This window comes from Lepidochelys olivacea (assembly GCF_965140295.1).
Source record: "Lepidochelys olivacea isolate rLepOli2 genome assembly, chromosome: 12".
Taxonomy (NCBI): domain Eukaryota; kingdom Metazoa; phylum Chordata; order Testudines; family Cheloniidae; genus Lepidochelys; species Lepidochelys olivacea.
In genome coordinates, this window is record NC_140422.1 from 21162187 (window position 1) to 21183839 (window position 21653).

Sequence of the window (21653 nt, forward strand, 5' to 3'; positions counted from 1 at the left end):
AACATTTGAGCCGTAATGGACAGTGCACCTTTAACATACTCATTAATTTCTTGTTATGCTGTTTGAGTGCTATAAACTTATCTTTCTCTCTCTCTCTCTCCCCCTCTTTCTGTCCCTAACTATTGATCCACGTCTTAGTCTTACAATCTATATATTTTTAGTATTTATTACACTGAACTTGTAGACTGTGACATTGTAGTTAAGGGGCTGTTGGGGTTTCACAGTTTTTAGGGATTTATAACTCAGCCATTTTAAATACAAAAGGCTGATAGTTGGCAATAATTCTTTCCAAAGAATGTGTTACTCTGATTGCCATTAATTGAAGTTATATGTATATTGATGCCTTTACATGAATAGCCAGACTGGATGCTGTATTTCAATATAAAAACTGGCTAATCCCTGTTGTAATATTAGACCAGTGGGAAACATTTCTTGCCAGTTTTAGTGCTGTTTTGTAATATAGTTAAAATAAAACAAGTGTTGATGGAGAGAAAGTAAGAATGAGTGCAGCCTTTGTGGCCTCATCGAATGATTGAAATCAGTGGGGGACTTTCCACTGACTTCAGTGGGGGTTTGGATCAGGCTTCTGGTTTTCACTACAGACTGGTCTGAAAATATCAGTTTTTATAGTGTATACCGCCTTTATATTTCTATCTTCTCACCTTGTCTTGTTAGTGTCTTATCACGTCACTTCCTGTACCCTTTGCTATAACAGGGATGTCAGCCTTGATTACCTTCTTTTGTGCCTCTCATCCACTCTGCCTGCACCTTCTTCTTGTATACTATCCCTGTACAAAGAACTCCCTTTCCAATCTGAGCTATAAGGCAACTGTCATTGAAATCTGTCCTCAAAGCCCACTTATGCAACAGTGCTTGTAAGAGGTTGTCTACACATGAAAGTCAATCTAGAAAAAGGTACGGTGTGAATTTTAAAGTGGATTAACTATTCCTGAGTAACAATATGTGTAGACAAATTTATTCCAGAATAAGAGCATCCACACATGGAGTTAATCAGGAATTGTTAGTCTGGAAGAACTCCCTATGTAGACAAACCCTAAGTAAACAGCCAATTAGTGATGTCTAGGTGGAAGGACAGTAGGGATAATATGTGTATGTGTGTATATGTGTGTGTTTGTGTAGCACCTGGCACAATGGGGCACTAATTCTGACTGGGACGGGGCCTCCTTGGTAGTATAGTATGTAAATCCTATTCATTTTCATGATGGTTTGTGGAATAAGATTTTTAGCATAATCATTCTACTGGCTTCATACATGGTTCATGAGATCCACTACTATCATCAAAAAGTATGTATGCCATTAAGGCATAAATTCATTCTATATATTTCCTTAGAATCTGAAAAATACAAGTATCAGTTTTCTAAGTTAGATGCACATGGACTTTTGTAAATGCATAACCTATGCACACAGGCCAAGATCCTGCAAGGTATTGGGGCGTTCAACTCCCTTTTGGGATCTGGGCCAGATCCCTTTCCAGTCAGGTATCTGTGCATTTTCATGGCTAGCCAGATACCTACCTGGATATATGTATGTACCTACACCTAATTTGTGCATACATTTCAGTTATTATATATACACATGAAAATGTATGGAGCTCAGCCACCTTATACCAGCTGAAGATCTGGCCCATAATATGCATGCAGTTGCCTGCAAGTGTCTATGTTTTAAATCATGGCCCATATGTTTTAAGGTCATTTAGGATGGAAGGTCAGGGACAACCATCACTTACACTCTCTGTCTTTCCTTCTTTTGAGCAACTCCTTCTGTAATAGTTTGTTGCACAAGTTTTTGCTACTGCTGTCCTTGGTGGCATATTCCATAAGAAATTCCATCTGAATTCCTTTTGTGCCTGCTTTTTCTTAGCATCAGTTCATGTCCAATTGCTGTTAGATATGACACTAACTTAAGTAGCCTTCTATAGCAGTTCTGTACTCCTTAACCTTCTCTTCTAAGGAATATAGATCTGGTTTGTTTTTGACTTACTAAGATAGTTTTGTCACTTGATATCCTGTGTTGTACTTTCTCAATTTTTTTAATGATAATGTAGTCAAAGCTGATGTACAATATTCCAAATATTTCTTTGTTATTCTGTTATAAAGTGCACAAATGGTTTCTAACACTTTACAGTCAATACCTCGGTTTGTGTATCACAGAAGTATCTTTACTTTTTTGTGGTGCTGCTAGGTTTTGTGATTAAGATTTTAGCACTTTATTCAGAATTCCCCACAGCGCCTATAAATAAATTTTTCTTTATTGAATTGCATCAAATCTCTTTCCATATTCCCTCAAAGACATTCTGAATTTTTCATTTTTTGCCACCCTCATTTTTATTGTCTGCAGCTTCCCCTCCATTTTCTATATTGACTAAATTTCATCCCCCTTCTTGTACATTTCTTCTTTCAGGTCACTGATACGGAAAGTGAAAAAAAAATCAGCTTATTAGTGGTGCTTGTGGGACACCAGCCAACACCTCCCATGGTCCTAATCTCTCTATGTTAATGTAAGGAAAAGCTGTGCCTTCAATATCCTATCCAGTCCTTTATCCAGTATTCAGCTCGCCCTCTCTTCAAAACTTACTCGCATTGTAAATTAGTCTTTCAGGAGGTAGTGCAGCAAAAGCCTTCTTAAAGTCCAAGTAAATCATGCTCATGGCTTTCTTCATCATTTTATTTTTTGTTTATTTTTTTTCAAAATATTCTATTAGTTTTGTTACGTATGATCTCCCTTTTGTGAATCCATGCTGAATATCTTTAATTAAATCATAACTTTCCCTGTTTTGTCCCTGATTAGTGTTTCCAATGCCTTCCTCACTGCTGAAGTTCGGTTTACTAGTGTTTAATTTCCTTGATCTTCCCTAGAACTGTTATTACTTTAGCCCTCCCATCCAGTGGCATTTCCTCTCCCGCCAAAGATATTTGCTAAAGCTTCCCTGTTCCTTTGCCTCTTCCTGCAGAATTCTGGCATGGAGCCCATCTTTGGTGTCTGGTTTTGGATCTTAAATAGTATTCACAATACATTTTTACCGCTTCACCTTTAATTTCACTTGTTAATCTTTCTAATTCTTGGTAGCTTGGTGTTCTTGACAACATGGATATGCTCCTGTTCCTGTTGAAGCTAGTAGAAGCAGGAGTAGGCCTGGGAGTGCACAGCTTTGTTGGTTCCAAATGAACTTTTCATTGCTCTTAGAGCTTCTTTTTAAAGGTGGTCTCACCCCAACTTTTGAATAAGTCCGATCAGTACACTCAAATTGGGTTTTTAGATATCTAACTAAAATGAAAAAAAAATAGTCTACACATATCTGTCTTAGGTATTTATATACACCTCCATTACTATAGTATCTGAGCATTTCATGATCTTTAATGTATTTTTCATAATCTTTAATGTATTTATCCTCACAATATCCCAGTTAGGCAGGATGGTGCTGTTATTCCCATTTCACTGATGGGGAGTTGAGGCGCAGAAGGACTAAGTTTAAGGTCACATGGGAAATCTATGATGAAGCAGGAAATTGAACCCAAATCTTTGAGACCCATGTTAGCACCCTAACCAGTAGACCATCCTTCCTCTTATGAATCCAAGATCTTTGATTCACAAATTTAGAGGTTGCTTTTGTGTCCTTAGTGTATTTTTGCTAGGTTATATGCATATTCTTTATACTGATATTAACTCCTCTTTGAACATCTGCCATTTCCATAGAGAATCACTTCTTCCATTTCTTTTATTCCATATAGGGTCTGCTCCTCCTCTCACTGAAGTCAATTGGAAGTTTTGCCATTGCCTTCCTTGAGAGCAGGAGCTAGCCTTGACCCTGCTGAAATTCAACAGCTTTATCTTTTAGTTGTAAATTCAGTCCTAACTCATTGTATGCATATTGTATGCAAAGAATGGATACTCAGAAGTAGCCCATTCATTTTAATGTAACCTTCCAGACTTAGATTTGGGTCATAGCAGTTCTGCTGCCATGGGTTGCAAAGACAACATCAATAGAAAAGATTCAGCTAAGGAGGAATCAAAGTAGTTCCTTCGACACTGTCTAGATCTCCTGGAATGTATTTCCCCACCATTCTTTAGAAGTCTCAGGCTCTCATGAAACGTATTAAAATAGGGGAAAAAATTGTAATATTCTCTATCTTATTATATATATAACTTTAAAAAACCCAAAGAAATGTAAATGCAAAAGGCATTAAAATAAGGTTAGGTGCTAAATTTTCCAAATAGCTCAGGAAGATTTTGTCCCATCTCTTCTGTTAACAACTATAGGAGTCAAGTGACTCTGACCCTGCAAACTTCCATGTAAATGAATCCCCTAAGGCTGCAACTTAAACCAGAAAACAGACACTATGTCCTTAACTCACCTCGTTTTGATTAAAAACTGGTACTGGATATGATATGTAAGATCACACTTACTGCTCTGAGACCCTGGAAACCCGAGCATGATGGAATACGTCAGGGGTGGAGTGGCAGCCTTGACTCTGAATATTTTTGCTTTTGTCAGTTAAAGTCAGACAGTGAATGTTACTGTAATGACATTTTATATCTTCCACTCGGTATTCTAGTGGAGGGAGCCACAGGTGTTCCACTGGAATTACTCACACATTTATAGAATTGGACATTCTGTCATTAAATGGACTTAAAACTAAAAAGCCTTTGTCTGTGAAAGGTGACCAATAGAAAGAGACTTTGGATTATCTGATATCCCATAACTTAATCATATGGCTCTTAAGAGTGGGACATAAGCAGCTGTGTCTCACTAATATGCATGCAATATGTGTAAAGTGATATGCTTTAATTCTAAACTTGTTTTTAGCAGGAAGAAAAAGCATTTAGATGAGGAACATTAAGATTCAGCATTAACCATTTTTTTCCTCAGGGCAAAATTATTCATCACCTGATATTTATAAAGGCAGCATTTTTATTTTATTGCTATACACCATAAAGGGTCTGTCTAAACATTCTCAAAGTTTTGTGATAAAGTTTAACAGAGTAGCTAACAGTATTTAACAGGACTTTCAAAATCAATGATTTTGAAAAAGCGTTTATTTAAAAAAATAGAAATGTTGTCAGACAATACAGCTGAAATAACCAGGACAAGCATTCATTTAATTTACTATTTCAATTTAAATTTTTTTATTCATCCTCCCATATTACATAAATTTTATTTCAGAATTGTAGTCTTAATTATTAGTTTGTGTTGGTTTAATCTCTCTTATTTAAGTATGTTTGCTTTAATAATATTTTAAAAAAACTAAGACAAAGAAACTGTAGATTAGAGACTTTATTTTCAGGGTAAAATGATACGGATAAGTGAGCGTCAACTGACCAGAAATTATTTGCTTCTGTCTGTTAGACACGTAATGGAGTCATTTAACTAGTCAAATTAGGAGCTGTAGAAATGCACCATGCTTCATTACTGAGTTCGAATGGGCACCATTTTACATTTACGTCAAAAATTATCTCATAGCAAATTAATGTTTTCATTGTGCTGAAAAGTCAAAGCTATGCAGTATTAGCACCACCTAGAGGACATAGCAAAATATTTTTAACATGTTTCCAGTACAAGAAAAACAATGATGAATATATTATCTTTAAAAACCAAGTATCTCAAAAAAACCTCTAAAAACTTTGTTGTATTGTTTATATTGTCTGTATCTATATCTCTATATAAACTAAATCAGATAGTTTAGCTCCATGAACTAACAAAAAGTGTAATGACATAAATTCATACTACTGAAATTACAAAGACATTATGAGAATACGTTAATTCAATAGATTTGGTACATTATAGGAATACTGGGTAGTTTTCTTGCTTTATCCAGTTCCACACTGTTCCTTACACTGCGGATTGGTACTTTTGTGAGGTCTTTCAGTGTCTATAGTATTGGCTATGCATTTTTACATACAGAAAAGAATTCTTTTTAAATATGAACATTTTCTTTTACTTGAGAAATACTGAAAACATTCTCATTTTAATCTGAGAGTTTTACTAAAGTAATTTTGTATTTTCATTAAAAATTCCCAGAAAGCTAAAGAGAAATGAATTGAGGAGAAAGTAGTTATTTAACAAATTAAACACTTATGCAAACAATTGGTGGACAACTAGTGAAGATGAAATGTTCAAGTGTACTGAAAGAACCCAGGTGAATGAAGAAAATGAAGGAGAATATAGAATGCATCTTAAAAATATTTCATCACTAGTCTGGGTGCCTCTGATGCAAAAAATTTAAAGAATAGCATAACATTTAAAGCAAGCATTACATTTTCCCAATGAGATATTTGTAAGGTAGCTGACAACGTAAAACAGAATGTCTTTTGGCTAGGAACACTCAACAGAGAGTGAAGTTACAGTGGACATCTTCAACATCAAGGGTAGATGATTGCAAGGCATGCAGGTTCAATACCCAAGTGTTTGTGATGAAAGAATGTCCCTAAGCTAAGTGCCTTTAGTAACCACAGAATTGTTGCTTATTGCTTTAATAAAACTTTAGGAATTTGTGGAATAAAGTTGAAAAAACAATTAGCTAATAAGACTTACATCAGATACTCCATAGGCCATGATCCAAGACCACTGAGGTCAATATGAGTCTTTCCATTAATTTCAACGGTCTGTGGATCAGGCCCATAAAGCTCAAACTTGAAAACCCATTAATAGATTTTTAAAGTCAGAAGAGACCGTTAGGATCATCTACTTTGACCTTCTGCAAAACCTGGGCCATAGAATTTCACCCAGTAATTCCTGCAATGAAGGGATTTTCATACATGAGCAATTGGACCACTCAAGTGACTAGGGAATACTCATTTGAGGGTTTGCAGGATTTGAACATTTGATCTGAACCTTCCTAAATGTATTTTTACATGTGGTTTTTAATTGACAAGAATATCTAAACTTACTTTTCTGAGGTTATTGAATGTTTTGTTCTGTGTATCTGAATGAGTTTGCCATGTTAATATTCTTTGAAAGCTTTTATAGAATGAAAATCAACCAAAAAACCACTCCATATTTTGACACAAAATATAATAGCCTGATAAAAATATGAGCAAATAGGAGGAAGTGGGACACAATTAATCTTGTATTACCGGTACATTTATCTCTGACACAAATGATCATTTATTAATTAAAATGCTGGCTGCCAACTCTATTTTGAAGACAAAAATTCCACATAATTGTGTCAAGTATGTAATTTTTGTTAGTATACTGTATTTTTCGTATTTCAATGAGATGCTCCTCAGGATCCTTTTTAAAATCAAATAATTGCTTGTGATATTATTTCCTGGCTAAGTACAGTATCTTAAACACATACTGTGCTGTAAGTTCAAGAATTTGACAGTGACTTTAGGGCCATGCCAAATTGGTAGGCGAAAGAACATGCCTGTGAGCAAGTTTTCCTTTTGTTCTAGACAAAGCTATTTTTTTTTAATGGCTTAGGCTCGTTGCTGAAAAGAATTTCTTTGGAACAGCAAATAAAAAATGTTAAGAGCCTTGCTTACAAGTACTCTGGTGTTTTCTTCTTTAACTGTAGAAACACTTTACCTATTACCATGAATCTTGTCTGCTGAGATGTTTCAGCCTTCATGTTATGTTTACCAAGGCCAGACTAGAGGATCAAATAATTTATAACCATTCCTGTTGGATTTTATGTAATAACTTTGGAACTCATATAAAGTAATGATCCACAAACTCTTTTAATGTTCATTATAAAATATGAAATATTTCTCAGAACCATTGCAATTATGTGACCAGACATAACTGTTTCACACATGAGTAAATACAGGGAGGTTTAACATAACTTTATTATCTTCCTGTCTTTTCCTCTCATTGATGTGATAATGCTGTTTTAATATTTTTCTAAAGAAAAGTTAAGTAATTTCAGAATCTCTATTGAGGCCTAGTTTATTGGTTTTTGTAATAGAGCACTCAAGAATAATTATATTTATGATTAGACCGACACTAGTAAATGTTGTGTCTGAATAGGAGTAAAATACCCCAAAAGCTTTATATAATTGTAGATGTATTTGTCACTATGTCTACTGAATTTTTGTGCTATATAAAGTGGATAAAAGGAAATATTTAGGATCCATCTATCTAGCCATTTATTCAGTGCTCATCACCGTAGTATCAAGGCATCTTACCAGGGGGCTTTCTGATTTTTATTAGATATTAAATGTTAATAGATATGGAATGGGAAAATCAGTTACAATCTCATGCAGTAACAGTTCACTGATAATTTAGGGGAAAATACCTCCCTCCAAAGGAAAAACCCATGAATGAAGAAAAGTTCTCAACACAGGGGAGATGATTCACCTTGTGGTATTTCCTCCGTCTGCTGCCCTTGAGGAAGAGGGTTTAGGAGATCACAGAGCGGGGGGAAAGGGTGAGGTCTATAAATCTGGTGGAGCTTATGGCTCCCCAGGAAAACCAGCCTACATCCCTGGAGATCTCCTCAAAGTGCTCAGGAGGCCCCATCTTAGGAGTAATGCTGCTGTTGGTTTTCCCCTTGAAGCTTGTAAAATGGAAGATGATGATGCAATGGTCAGTTACTGCTCGTTGCACCAGCAGTTCCTCCTGTGTAATTGCCAAGCTGTACAGAGGGGAATGTGCCACAGAAAGAGATTGCTCCTCTACCCTGCCACCTGAGCCCAAACATCCCCAATCCATGGCTCTGTGTTTCATGCATGTAGGTTATACTTGTGTCAGGGGCGATTTGGAGCATGCCACCTATGACAATGCATAGTGGAGTTGTTTGAAGTCATCCTTTAATTCTGCCATATGATTGAAGTACCCACACTGCAGACCTTCTTTACACTGGCAATTCAAAAGGCTTGAATAGTTAGAATGAGAATTCAAGCTGCAAAATACAATTATTATTTTTTATGTGTATTATGGCAATGCAGAGATGTCCCAGTCAAAAATGTGGCCCCTTTTTGAAACTTGGAAGGCATTTCAGACTATATATATGCTTAATCTTGTATGGTTTACCCAGACAAAAATCCTGTTACTCTAGTGAACATTTTGTCTAAATAACGGCTGCAGGATCACCAACTGTGTTCACTAATGGTGAAATTCACCCCAGTACAGAGGCCCCAGGTACCAAGGGTGTCCCTTTGAGGGAAGGGGAGAAACATGGGCAGATTTACCTTATTGTCCCTTACCTATGACCAAATGAGCCTCTGTACTTGGTCTGAATAAGCTGGCATGGAGAGGCATGTACAATATGGCTGTAGAGCTGTGGAGGGTTCCATAGATTTGATCCATTTGCTAGAATGCATAGGAATTTCAGAGGCTTTTCCATAAGTTGGAATAGCAGCACTGAAAGCCCTCACAGCAGCCCCACAACCGACCAGGGGGCTGAAAGGTTGAATTCCATCCCCCAATCTCCTGCTTCGCTCCTTTTACTCAGGCTTTGTGCAGTGAGAGGTAAATTTCATGCATTGAGAGGAAGGAAGAGAATTCATAAATGTTATTTTTATGAGTCAGGAGTAACCTGCAAAGTGATAAGTGGTGAAGCACAGCAGAACCATGAATCAGTTAGGCATGGTCATTCCCAAAGTGAGAAAATAACTTGTTTATTCCACAGAGTCCCTTTGCTGTGTATTATATGTGTTGAACATTCCATTCTCTTTAAGTTTTAAATTAAAATGATTTTATTTTGCCTGATGAAATGCTGATGCATTAAAGTATGATTCTACTTTTCCTTTTGCTAGTAGAAAAATATAGTCTGACTAATGACATGATGAGATAATATATTCATGAGGTCCAAAGGATGGTTGTATTAAAACAATGTACTCATTCTCACTTAAGACCGTTAGTGTAGCTTTGTACAGCTTTAAATGTTAATCAATTTTCAGTTTATAAATTTCCACATGCAACATTTGAAATTTTCAAAGAAACTCAGATTTTTTGCCAATAACAAAACTTTCATTTTCACTAGTGAAAACTTTTTTTATCATTACAAATGGTATATGTTGCCTAAGAACAAATCACAATTGTTGACTCATGTCCCAAGTGAAAATTTATACCTTTTGTAAAGAAATTTCTCAGTTTTAACAATGAAGACCAAACACAAACCGCATTAGCACTAGCATGAAGAGTAAAGTCAGTGTGATGATTCACCTTGAGGTTACTTTATATTATTGTCCTTAGATTTACCTGGGAGAAAGCTACTGCTTTTTCTTTTGAATCAGGACAATTTAAAACAAAATGATCATATGTTCTGTGATACATTACTTTGTAAGAAATTGTATCAGAGCATCTTTTTGAATAAACCTATCCATTATATAGAATGTATGTTTCAAATTTGAAACAAAAAAATCAATTAAACAATCTTTTAAACATCAGCATTATGTTGGATTCCTTTTTTAAAGACTATTATCCACAGTCATCTCTTTTATGTTATCATTATTTCAGTTATAAAAACTGAAATCAGTTGTCTTTAAGTCTTAGTATTCTTTCACCATTGATGTACACAGAATTGTTGACTGTCAATATTGCGGAGTGTACAACTGGCACACTTAGGTTAGCTCGTCTGAAACACTGTCTCTTGAGATTCAAAGGATGTCATTGCTGTCTAAGTGGTAGAGTGATAATACATCTGCACTCTCTGTATGTGACATCTAACTGTCATGTGGTTTTGTCAATGGACAGCAGTGCCTGTCATTTTGCTGTGAGACCCAACATAAAGTGTACATCACCCTTGACACAATATAAAGTGCAGTGCATAAGGGAGGTTATACCAGGTGTCCATGGAATTTGAGTGCCTTGTTTTGATAGCCAATATTAAACAAAAGCATTCTCTAAGGGCTAAATGTTGCTCTGCTACATTGGAGTAAATTCACAGTAGCTTTACTGACCTTAAAGGGCCTGCTCAGACTTCAATAGGTCAGAGGATTAAAAGGCCAAAAATTCAGTGATGTATTTCAACCAATGAGTGTTGTTATGGGTATGGCTTGAGAGCCAAGGTGTGGTTTTAATGAGTACATGGCCCCATGCACCCCCTAATCCCACACAGAATTCTACTGCTCCTAGGCAGAATAATTTAAATGACGAAATACAGTGGAATTACTCTGGATTTACATGGTTGTAATTGAGGGAATTTGCTCAATAAGGAATAATATAAATGGACATTTAATATATCAAGGGCTATTGTTAGTAGATATTTAACTTAAAGAAAGGGAAGTATTTTGATTTTTTCCTTTCAGCCTTCTGTTTCATGCCTCACAGTACCCTCTAACTCCTCACACTAATTCATAATGCTTAATTATAAGGTGGCAGTCACAAAAGAAAGATTCAGATTTTTCAGTGAAAATGTGAAGTTATTGTATTCATCATTCTCATCACATCTTGGAAGTATCAATCAAAAATAGCTGAAATATTTTCCTAAACTAATTAGAACCTGCCTTCCTTCTATGGAGTGTTACAGAGTTGCCACTGATGTCAGCGGGAGCTCTGCTTTTGGAATGAATGCAGGATCAGACCCTAAAAGTTAGTTTTTGTTGGTGATGGTTAATAAGCAGTAATTCAAATGACAGTCAGTGGCAGCAGGGAGTGATTATAGTGTCTGAGGGACTAATGCTGCAAAGTGTTGAATGCCCTTAACATCAAAACTTCTGTAACAAGAGGGTTATATTTCATCTCTATGGCTCCTTATCAGCTGTTGAGCAATTAGACAATTTTACCAAATCTTATCCTGTTTTAGATTATAAATTGTTTGGAGCAGGGCCTTTTATATATTTCCACAACAAGGCCCTGATCTTTCCAGGGAGCTCTGGGCATTACTGCAATGTAAATAAGAAATAACAATAATGGTAGTCTTGAGGAGTAAGTAGAAGACAGCTTTGATGATCAGCTTCTTATAGATTAAGTTTAGTCCACTTAAAAGGGTCCCAGTGTTCCTCTTGGCAATTGATACGAATGTGACTCCCATTAAACTATTTTCCATTTGGATAAAAATTAATCATAAGGTGAAACATACATACAATGCAAATTCCATTTTTCCTAAAGATCTTGTGAAATTTTTGTAGTTAAAAATACCTATTTCACGATTTGTAAGCACATTTAGAGTTGGTTAACCTTTTTTACAACAAATATTTTATGCTATGTGAGTGCCGTTAGTAGGCAAAGCTTGAAAGTTTTAGCAAAGTATATCATACACAAGGTATTTATAATATTGAAGATTGCAGTGGAACTGGCTGAATTGGTAAGTATAGATTTCTCTCGTAGCTGTTGATAGCCCTATGGTGAAAATACAGTCTATATTGATTCTCACTAGGGACTATATTATTAAAATATATAAATGTTAAAATTGACTTTGGAAATTAAAAAATAAATTATACCTATAAATCAGGGATAGCTGATAAACTAATAAATATCTATCACTATTATATCTCATTATTTCCCAAAGATATCTGAAAGGCACTTAATTGCAACTCAGTAATCAATTATTCAATTAACCCTCTTCTCATCAAATATATATTTGATACAGTTTTGTGAAGCTTGGGCTCTAAAAGGTTTATATTGATTGAAGGTTTTAAGGCCACATGTTTCAGTTATTGGATATGTGCAGTCAAGATTGACGTCTCAGGTTCACTAAAATATGCAAATATAGTGAGTTTCAAAGATGGTTAGAATCGTGAAGTTGATTTGTACTATCTTTTAAAATCATTTCCTAGTAACTATCTAACAAAAGTGAGCTGCTTATGTAACACATTATTCAAAAGTATCCAGCTAATTTTTTGTGTGTGGCTTATTTAATGCTTTGGGTTGACTGTGAGCAACTTTTTGCAGGTATTTGCTATTCAAGATGTGTTGGTTAGAACTGCTCAGAAAACTTTGTACAAAACATTTTTGTAGGAATTTGCCCATGTGTCAAAATCTAAACATTTTGCAAAGGCATTTGGATATCAAGGAAGTTCTAAGGGAACCCAGGCCGGAGTCAGACGGAAACCTGCCTAGTTTCCTGCCAGCTCACCCACCCGACTCCTTGGCAGCTTATATCAACCTCCAAAGGGAGCTGCAGAGGATCTGAAGTCCTGGAATCCCTGGCTCCCAGGATCATGGCTCCAGATTACCTGTCTTCATTCTGCCAGATAATTTCAATTTTTTTTATTTTGTTCCTAATTGAAACAAAACCAAATTTTGAAATTTCAAAATCCTCCACAAAATGAAATTTTCTTTCTTTGCCCAGCTCCAGTGTTCGTTAATTGTGATTAGTCAGCTAAGTTTCATGGTGTTAATTCTGTTAATTCATTGGATGCATGTGAAACCAATTTGGGTGGGAATACTCACGTGTCTGAATCTAAAGATTCAGTTTCCACGAATACGCCTGTATATTTGAAGTTTACTTTTTACAAACGGTCATGCTAGGAAAACCCTATTGCTCAAATGTTCGTGGGAAGTGAGCACAAAAAGTGGGAGTATAGATGAAGCAAATCTATTTAAAAATTCACCTGGTTCTAGTAGTTTTTTGGATGCAAGAGTAGTAAAATACAGCCAAATGCTGCTCTCATTACTCCCATAGTCGCCATGTGAGAGTAGAATGAGCAGTATTTGGCCCACCCACTTTATACACATCAGCAATCAACTGGGCCATATCCTGGGGTGCACTTGATGTACACAGGGTGTAGGTCAGAAGTGTACATGTCCAATGATGGCTTAAAGCTTTTGCTTTTCCCCAATCATTTTGCTGCTGTGTGCAGCGCAGTTCTCCATGAATGGAGTTAGAGAAGCCTAAAAGCTGCTCTAATTCATGCTAGCTGCAAACAGGCTCAAAGGACCAAAACCACAAATGAGGATTTAATTGGCACTAAGGCATTCTAACCACATTCCCTTTTCCCTGCTATGCTGGCAGTAGTGTGTGTCACAAAAGTTCATAGGTTGGTTTTATGCTACTGCAGGATTAGCCTTACATTGGGCTGATCTCCCTGGGCTTGAGCTACAATGGCTTTAGGGCAAGACTCCACTAACCATGCATCAAAAAGCTACTAACACTGTGCCAGAAAGTCTACCCATTAACTCTAATGTGAGGCAGTTAGATTATCTGCCTTGACATCAAAGCCCAGTGACTATATGGGTAGATAATTTTTGGTAGGGGCAAGAAAGGGTTGTTTGTTCTTTTATTAAAGCAAGTAATACTAGATTGAAATACTTTTTAATCAAAAGTTAAATGTCCTAAACCTTAGATTTTCTAATAAACCACTCTTTTCATCATAGAAGGAAACAATTGTACAAAGAGAGTCTTACATTTTGGGCTCCAGAATGATCATAGAACACTTACTGCATAAAGACTGGTCTAGTAGGGATGAAATTGACTGCTTTCCTTCATTGGAGCTTTCTTCTGTAGATAGGTCGATTTGTAAGTATATGAGGGAAAGATTGTTAAATAGAGATGATATACATAGAGTCAAAACCCCTGAGCTGTGTTGCAACAACTTGCTAGATTTCTTCTAGTGGTCTGTGGTTAGATCAAAAGAGGAGAAGTGTACTCTTTGAAGGTCCTTTAAATGTGTTTGATATAGCAGTGTACCAAAATATTCATTTCTGGCAACTCTCTTAACAATCTTTTTGATATTTAGATTTTGTTGTGAGTGTGCTTCAGTGTCTAACAGATTAACTTGGTTCTTTGGAAAAGGTCTTCATGGGACGTTTAACTGTTGCACTCATTATTGAATAAACACTATTTTCTTCATGTAAAAACAGCAGATTTTTTCCTCTTAAAAACACATTCATAATCAAGATATTAGCAAATAGGGCTTTTCCCCCCCTGAAAAATATCATAAATAGTCTTGGTAGGACCTTGTTAATGCAGGACCACTTTAGTAATCTGTGCCTAATGATTTTTTACATTAAACCACAGCTTGTGTTGGACCCTTGTGTGTCACAGTAATTTAAGAACAGTCATTTTGCACATTCCGATCCCATTATGTTACATTGTTACTGAATAAAGACTGGTATTATGTTGCTCCTATAAAGGGCAGAAGTGGCCTGAATTTTATCTGCTGAACGAATCAATGTGGATTATGTCAGCTGAAAAGAATTGTGGACTGTAGTCTCCAGCAGATGGGGGAGATTTTAAAAATGTATCTGTTTGGTTCTGAATACATCAGCTAAGATAATACCTTGTGGTGACTGAAAAGTAGTTTTTCTCTCTTTTTTTTCAATGAAGACTGTACCAATTATCATTTCAACATAAAGTATTAGGAGATCAATTGGGAACTGAATGCCATTTCCTAATGTTAATACAGTGTTTTATTTAAGCTGCCTTGACAGGCTGTCTAGGCTGTGGGAAAAAGACTGAGCAAATAATGAGTAAAGGGTTTAGAAAAAAGACAGAGGGTGGAGTTTGGCAAACGATGTGAGCTATTCATCAACAACTCAACAAGGATGATGGAAATAATAAGCACTCCTTAAAGAAAAGGGGAAAGGATTTTTTTTTAAAGAAACAGTTTCCTTTAAAAAAAAAGCATATTCAACTCTAACTTTGTATTACTTTCTGATTAGCTGATTTTAAACTTCCTGGAATCAGCAAATGCTTCCCTTTGAAATTGATAGTATGCATTTAAACAGTGTACATTCTTTAGCAATCAGTTTAAAAAAACAGTGTCTAATTTCCTGTTCATTCGTGCAAATTTCTTACCATGTGGCATTGTCATTTAATATCTAAAGTACATTAATGCATTTCTTTAACACAAAAACCCTCAGACAAATCCCCTGTGTGAAATAATTTGTGTGAACTTTGAACTGACCGTGAATAAAATCAAGATCTTATTATGCCCTTTATTTATATGGTACAGAAAACCTTTGAAACGTAATACTAGCACAGATACAATATACACATCCAGTGTGATGTTAAAAATAAAATAACTTTCTTACATTTTTGAATTGTTTCCCCCACTATTTAGATATTTTATGGCAGCTCTGAAAAATGTTTACCTTAGAAATCAATAGGCTATTCTAATATTATTGTGTTCTGAGGTGCTGCATTTCTATTCAGCAGATATAATTCCACCATCTGTAAAGTTCTAGATTTTATAATACTTATAAGCTGTTTTTAATCTTTTTTCACTGCCATGTTCTGTCCTGAAATGTCAAAGTGTGCGGAATAGATCTTGGAATTAACATGACAGTTAAGAAACTTGGCAAGGTTTTACAGCAGATTGTGATATTAACAAAATACAAAGGAGAATGGTGAAATTAACATTAATGTAGGCTTGCAGACACTAGGAAAATCTATATGTCCATGATCACGGAACTAAAAATAGGAGTGTTTTTTATGTTGATGCCATTAAATACAGATCTTTACTATGAAAAAAAATTTGCATATGAAAAGCAACTCACTAAAAAGTAATGCTGTAATCCCTTCTCTGAATTGAACAACAGGTTTATGTAGCCTCGGTCAAGTAGGCATATGATTGTTTTTGTTTGCCGATGTTGTTTTAGGCTTTTTTAATCTGTGATGAAACTGCTCTGAAAGCACCAATATTGTTTTTCAACGGCTGCAAAAGATATAATATGATAGATGTACTGATAAGTGGTGGTTATTAAAATTCACAGATTGTATATTAAATCATGAAATCATGAATCTGCTTTCACAGAAAAGAGCTCAGGATCGGGTATTGCCTATAGTAGTTCACGACAGGTTCTTCTCCAAGCATTAAAAGATGCTAGAATTTGGGGGCTTGGTCCTTCAACATGCTTAGTGTCTCCTGTCCTACCGAAGTTGGGTGGTGGAGGCTCTCTGTACCTTCCAGGATTGGCATGGCTTTGTTTTGCTGTGGACTGTGTAATCGGTCAGAACTACAGAATTTTAGAAATATTCAGTCTTACAAAACCTGGAAATATTGAGTGCCACATAGATCAAAGAAGAGTTAAGATGTTAGGGAAACTAGCAAGAAAACGATGCTAAGACTAGGCAACATTTTAAAATTTAAAATTTCCTGTTTGAATTTTCAAGTGGTCACCAACTCGGTTCAGCAGACATCTGGGAGTGTTGCCTGCAAGGGGGAGGGATAGCTCAGTGGTTTGAGCATTGGCCCGCTAAACCCAGGGTTGTGAGTTCAATCCTTCAGGGGGCCATTTAGGGATCTGGGGCAAAAATTGGGGATTGGTCCTGCTTTGAGCGGGGGGTTGGACTAGATGACCTCCTGAGGGGTCCCTTCCAACCCAGATATTCTATGATTCTTATTTCTATGAAAGGCTTTACAAGCTGCAGCACTTTGGCACCTCACAGTATCTACTCCTGATACTACAGACAAAACTATCTCTATTAATCACCACGGATAACGTGCTCTGGTTTTGTCAGACGTGGAACATGAAGATGTAGCTTCTCTTCTGCCCCTTAGGTGGTTTATATGAGTGAATTGTTAAATGCTGCATTTCACAAAAAGAAAAGTTATGTACAGTACTTACCTTACAGAAGATTCAGAGAGGTTGAGTTTCAGCAACACCAGCACACTATTTAGACTTCCGTCTCTGAATGGAGTCTGAGATTAGTATTTCCAGGTTCTTCATCTTGCTATTATCCATCAGCTCAGACCTCAAACCTGATTAGCTACCAGGAAGTGCAAGCGCATTTATTGTTTCCCACACCTATGCTGTGGTAGCCTTTGGGAAAAGGAACTCAGCCTGGTTCTAGGCATTCCCTCAATAGTCAAGAGTCAAAACCAAAATCATGCTAGGTGACAGAGACACTAACCAAACACAAGAATGTCATCTTCCTCATAAGTTTCCCTCTTGCAAACATTCACTTTGCATCAATTTATCCATTGGAATGGAATGAAATTATATTGGTCCGAGTTCAAAAATATAAGCTACCTCAGTGAAATACTTCTTCATGAGTTGAACTTATTTCCACATTCCCAGTTATTGCATCATTGCAGGATGGCTGCTGTTTTCTTCTTATCATGGGAGATATCCTGTTGTGTTGACAGTTTAATACATAGTATGAGGCATCCAGTAAACATCTATGTCTTGCCAACTTAAAAAATGGGATCTTAAAAAATGGCCACAGGGACAGCACTTGCCTCACAATAAATGAATGGGCCAGCATATATAAAAGCAAATACAGCTGAATTCATCCATATGACTATCACGGCAAGGTCTCCCATCAAGTTCTCTCTTTCTTCTCTCTCTAAGAAAAATCTCTAACCAGGCTATTAGGCTTAGATTTTTTTTTTCACCTATGCAGTGCTACCGAGTGGCTGAACTGCTGACATGCATGTGTTATGGCTGAAGGTCAAGGCTAGGAGAGCTACCTAACTGTTGAACCACAAGGATTTATGTAAAGGGTCAGATAGAGCTTTCAAGCTGCGGGTTGCTGACCTCCTGAATGGAGCATTAGTACCAATAAGACGCCATGCCATCCAATTTCAGTAAATGCTGATATGAAACCTTGTAAGTGGAAATCACCTATAAACAATTAAAGAAAGGCCCTGCCAAAGAAAGTTTCCTAATTCAATATGAAAAATAAAGATCAGTTAGAGGCAATAGGAAAGGCTGTGTGATTTACTAGTTCATAATAGCAGCAATATACATTTGAGCGCCATTGGCCTGAATCAGAAATATATTCAGAGTCCTGCAAACTTAGTCCATGATCCTGTAAAAACTTACGTGTGTGCTTAACTTTGCTCCCTGTGTTCTCAGTGGGCCACTTGCCACATGCAGAGTTAAACATATTTAAGACTTAGAAGGATCTGGGTCTTTGGCAGAAAATCTTTCAAATTCCAAACGGGTCATAAAAACTTTGGTGGGATGGAAGCGATGACCCAGTGGCCAGGGAAGGGGAATGTCAGGCTTCTGAGAATACGTGCCTTCCCCCCAGACTGCTAAGGAATTTCTCATGATGGCAAGACTATGTCAGACATGACATGATTTTTTAGTGTTACCCCAGTTGTGGGTGCTTTGGGCAAAGACGAATGGAGGACTACAGAGTAGGAATGGAGAAGGACTACAGAGAGGGGGTCCTAGACAGGCAATAACTGAGCCTCACTATTCTCCAGATTTACTTAAAGTTGAGCACGTATTACATCACTGATTAAACTACTAATAATAAGTGATTTCAGTATGTTTTGTTTTTCTCTAAAGGAAGAAAAAAGCCTGAGGAAGGAATTTGTGTGTGTGACTCAACCTTTGGGAAACTCTCAGACTTTTCAAGCTTCCTGTCGCAGGCAGGTATAATTCTGGGCCGGTTGTTCGTTTCAGGCATACTCATGTGACTAAGGCACTGGTCTGCCTTTGGAGGGGGTGCAGAGTTGCACTAGGCCAGTGGGAGCTCTGGGAGGCATTATGCCTCACAGGGCAACCAGGTACACAGAGAAAATACCCTTAAGGCACTGCTGTGGCCTGTTCCCACCCTGCCCCTCTGGTAATGGCCAGCATCGCTAGCCAGGAGCTGTCCTTATGCCCAATCTTACCATTTCATTGTCATTGTGGACTTGGAGTGTAAATTTCCTCTACCTAAGTTTTTGACAGCATTGAAGGGAACTACTGAGGAATGAGAGAGTGAGATAAGGGAACAAAGGACAGCTTTATTCAAGACATCTGGTGACTTTGAGTCTGGCCTGGCATTTTCAGAGTGGGTGCTTATTGTAGCTTAATACTGTAACTTTTTAGATGGTTTTGGTTAATAGCTGGAAATCTGTAGATGACCACAAGAGGGAGCCCACAACCTGCAAACAAGAAGAAGAACCAAGTTTAAAAAAAAAAAATCTGAAACCTGGAAGTTTACATATTGCTGCATCTGTACATACTGGGCTAAATTCATCCTGGGTGTGACTACCGTGGCTGCACTAGAATTACAGCAGGGATGAATCTGGCCTGCTGGATGTAGGACAGTGGCTTGAAAAACATTCTGGGCTGTAATTTCAGCTTTTTGATAGAGAAGAAACAAAATCTTTGGTTATGGAGTATTGGGGAGTGAACTACTTTGGAAAATGCACATGCACAAGAGTTTAATTGCAGGAAGGTGTTTCCCCCCTAGCTGAGTTATTTATGAAGAGGAAGGGTGAAGAGTAGTTTTGTTCTTGAAAAATGTCCATCTTCTCTACTAAGATAACAAAGAAAACACCCTGTGATCTTTTGACATCATTTAATGTCCCTTTCCCTCCTCCCTACTGTGGTTCCAGGATGACATTTCCTTTTTGGTACTTTGACATCAGCCTTTCCTTATCTGCTGTCAGATGGCTTGCTCTTACTCTCACAGTGTGCAAATTACTTTTGGAGACAGCATAATACTCTAGGCTCCTGGTACATATAGCACTGCCCCTGTCATGTGGCTACTGCAGGTTTACAGGTGATTTAATTGGCATGCTGTATGTACATACTTGTGAATTGGTAAGTGAACAAGCCCACTTTTTCAGTGAGAAGAAACATTAGTGTGATCATCAAATATGTTAACTCTCTGGATGAGAAAACTGTGATCAAAAGGATTTGTGTAGAGAGAACTTTGTGACTGTGTTACAAAGTGTACAGTATCCTTTTTAACATCTCTCATTCTGTTGGGATGTTCCTTTGTCTTTCATACTGCACTTAGTCTATTCCACAATTCCTCTGTGAAAGAGCTTAGTTTTCACATTATATTTCACATTATGAGGATCATTTTTCCAACACTGAGACTTTCTTAGATACATCCCACTAATGTCAGCTTCTTTCAAGTTACAGTAGTTTAAATTTCTCCTCTAGTCCATTCTCCTTCCAACACCACAGAAAACATAAACAAACAGCAGCATTACAAAAGTATGAATAGACAATAGAAAGTAATTTTACCTCACAGCATGACTGAATATAGCATACACTCTTTAAACAACTGTGCTTTTAAAGGTATGAGACAGTTAACATTTTCTGAGCCTGATTCAACCTGGAATTACACCAGGGATGAATTTGGTCTGTCTAGGTTTTACAGTACAGTGTCTGGTTTTTAATAATTTTCATTATTATTCTAATATACAGGTGTATTTTTTAAAATACTTGCTGTAGTAGCCTCCTTGCTGTGAGTGCCTGGAGCATTCTTCTGGCATTAACTAAGAGGTTCTTACATCACTCTCATCTTCATGTTATCAGAGCACTTTCCAGTGGTGCATTAAGTGACGTAGCTAACCTTTGTCACCTGTAGTTTGCTCTATTATCCACTCCCCAGGTGGAGAAGTGTGCATGCAGTGTACCATTATGTTACACTTAACACGTCAGCAAGAATTGTCCTTTTTTGTTAGAGGCAGTATAGTAATGTCAAACAATTTTTATTATTAATTCATCATTTTTCTTATATAATATCAATATATTAGCATTTTTACAATCTATCATAGTTAGAATTGGGGAATTATGTTGCTAACGCAGCATGTTTATTATTTTTTAATTCCCCTTATAAAAAGTTAGTGTAATTAATCATTAATAGACCAATTTACCGAGACTGTATATACATCCAGACACAAAGGTCATTAGTGCGGATCAAACGCAGGATCTTCCGCACCAAAAGTGCTTGCCTGCACCACTTGAAGTAAAGGGAAGCTCCTTTAACTGTGATAAAGCAGCAGGTTGTATCAATTCTGGGACCAACCAGTGGAGGGAGAGGTGGTCACCACTAGGCCAGTGTATTACATTAGCACTCTTGGTGTGCTTAGTCCCTTTCATTCTCTCTTCCCCTGCTTTTAAG

At 36.9% G+C, this 21653-nt stretch overlaps 1 protein-coding gene across 12 annotated transcripts in view; it reads left to right on the forward strand.

The window, feature by feature from the left end:
* The window catches only part of ZNF536 (zinc finger protein 536), a 408639-nt gene that overhangs the window by 334210 nt on the left and 52776 nt on the right, over positions 1–21653 (forward strand). The window lies entirely within an intron of this gene.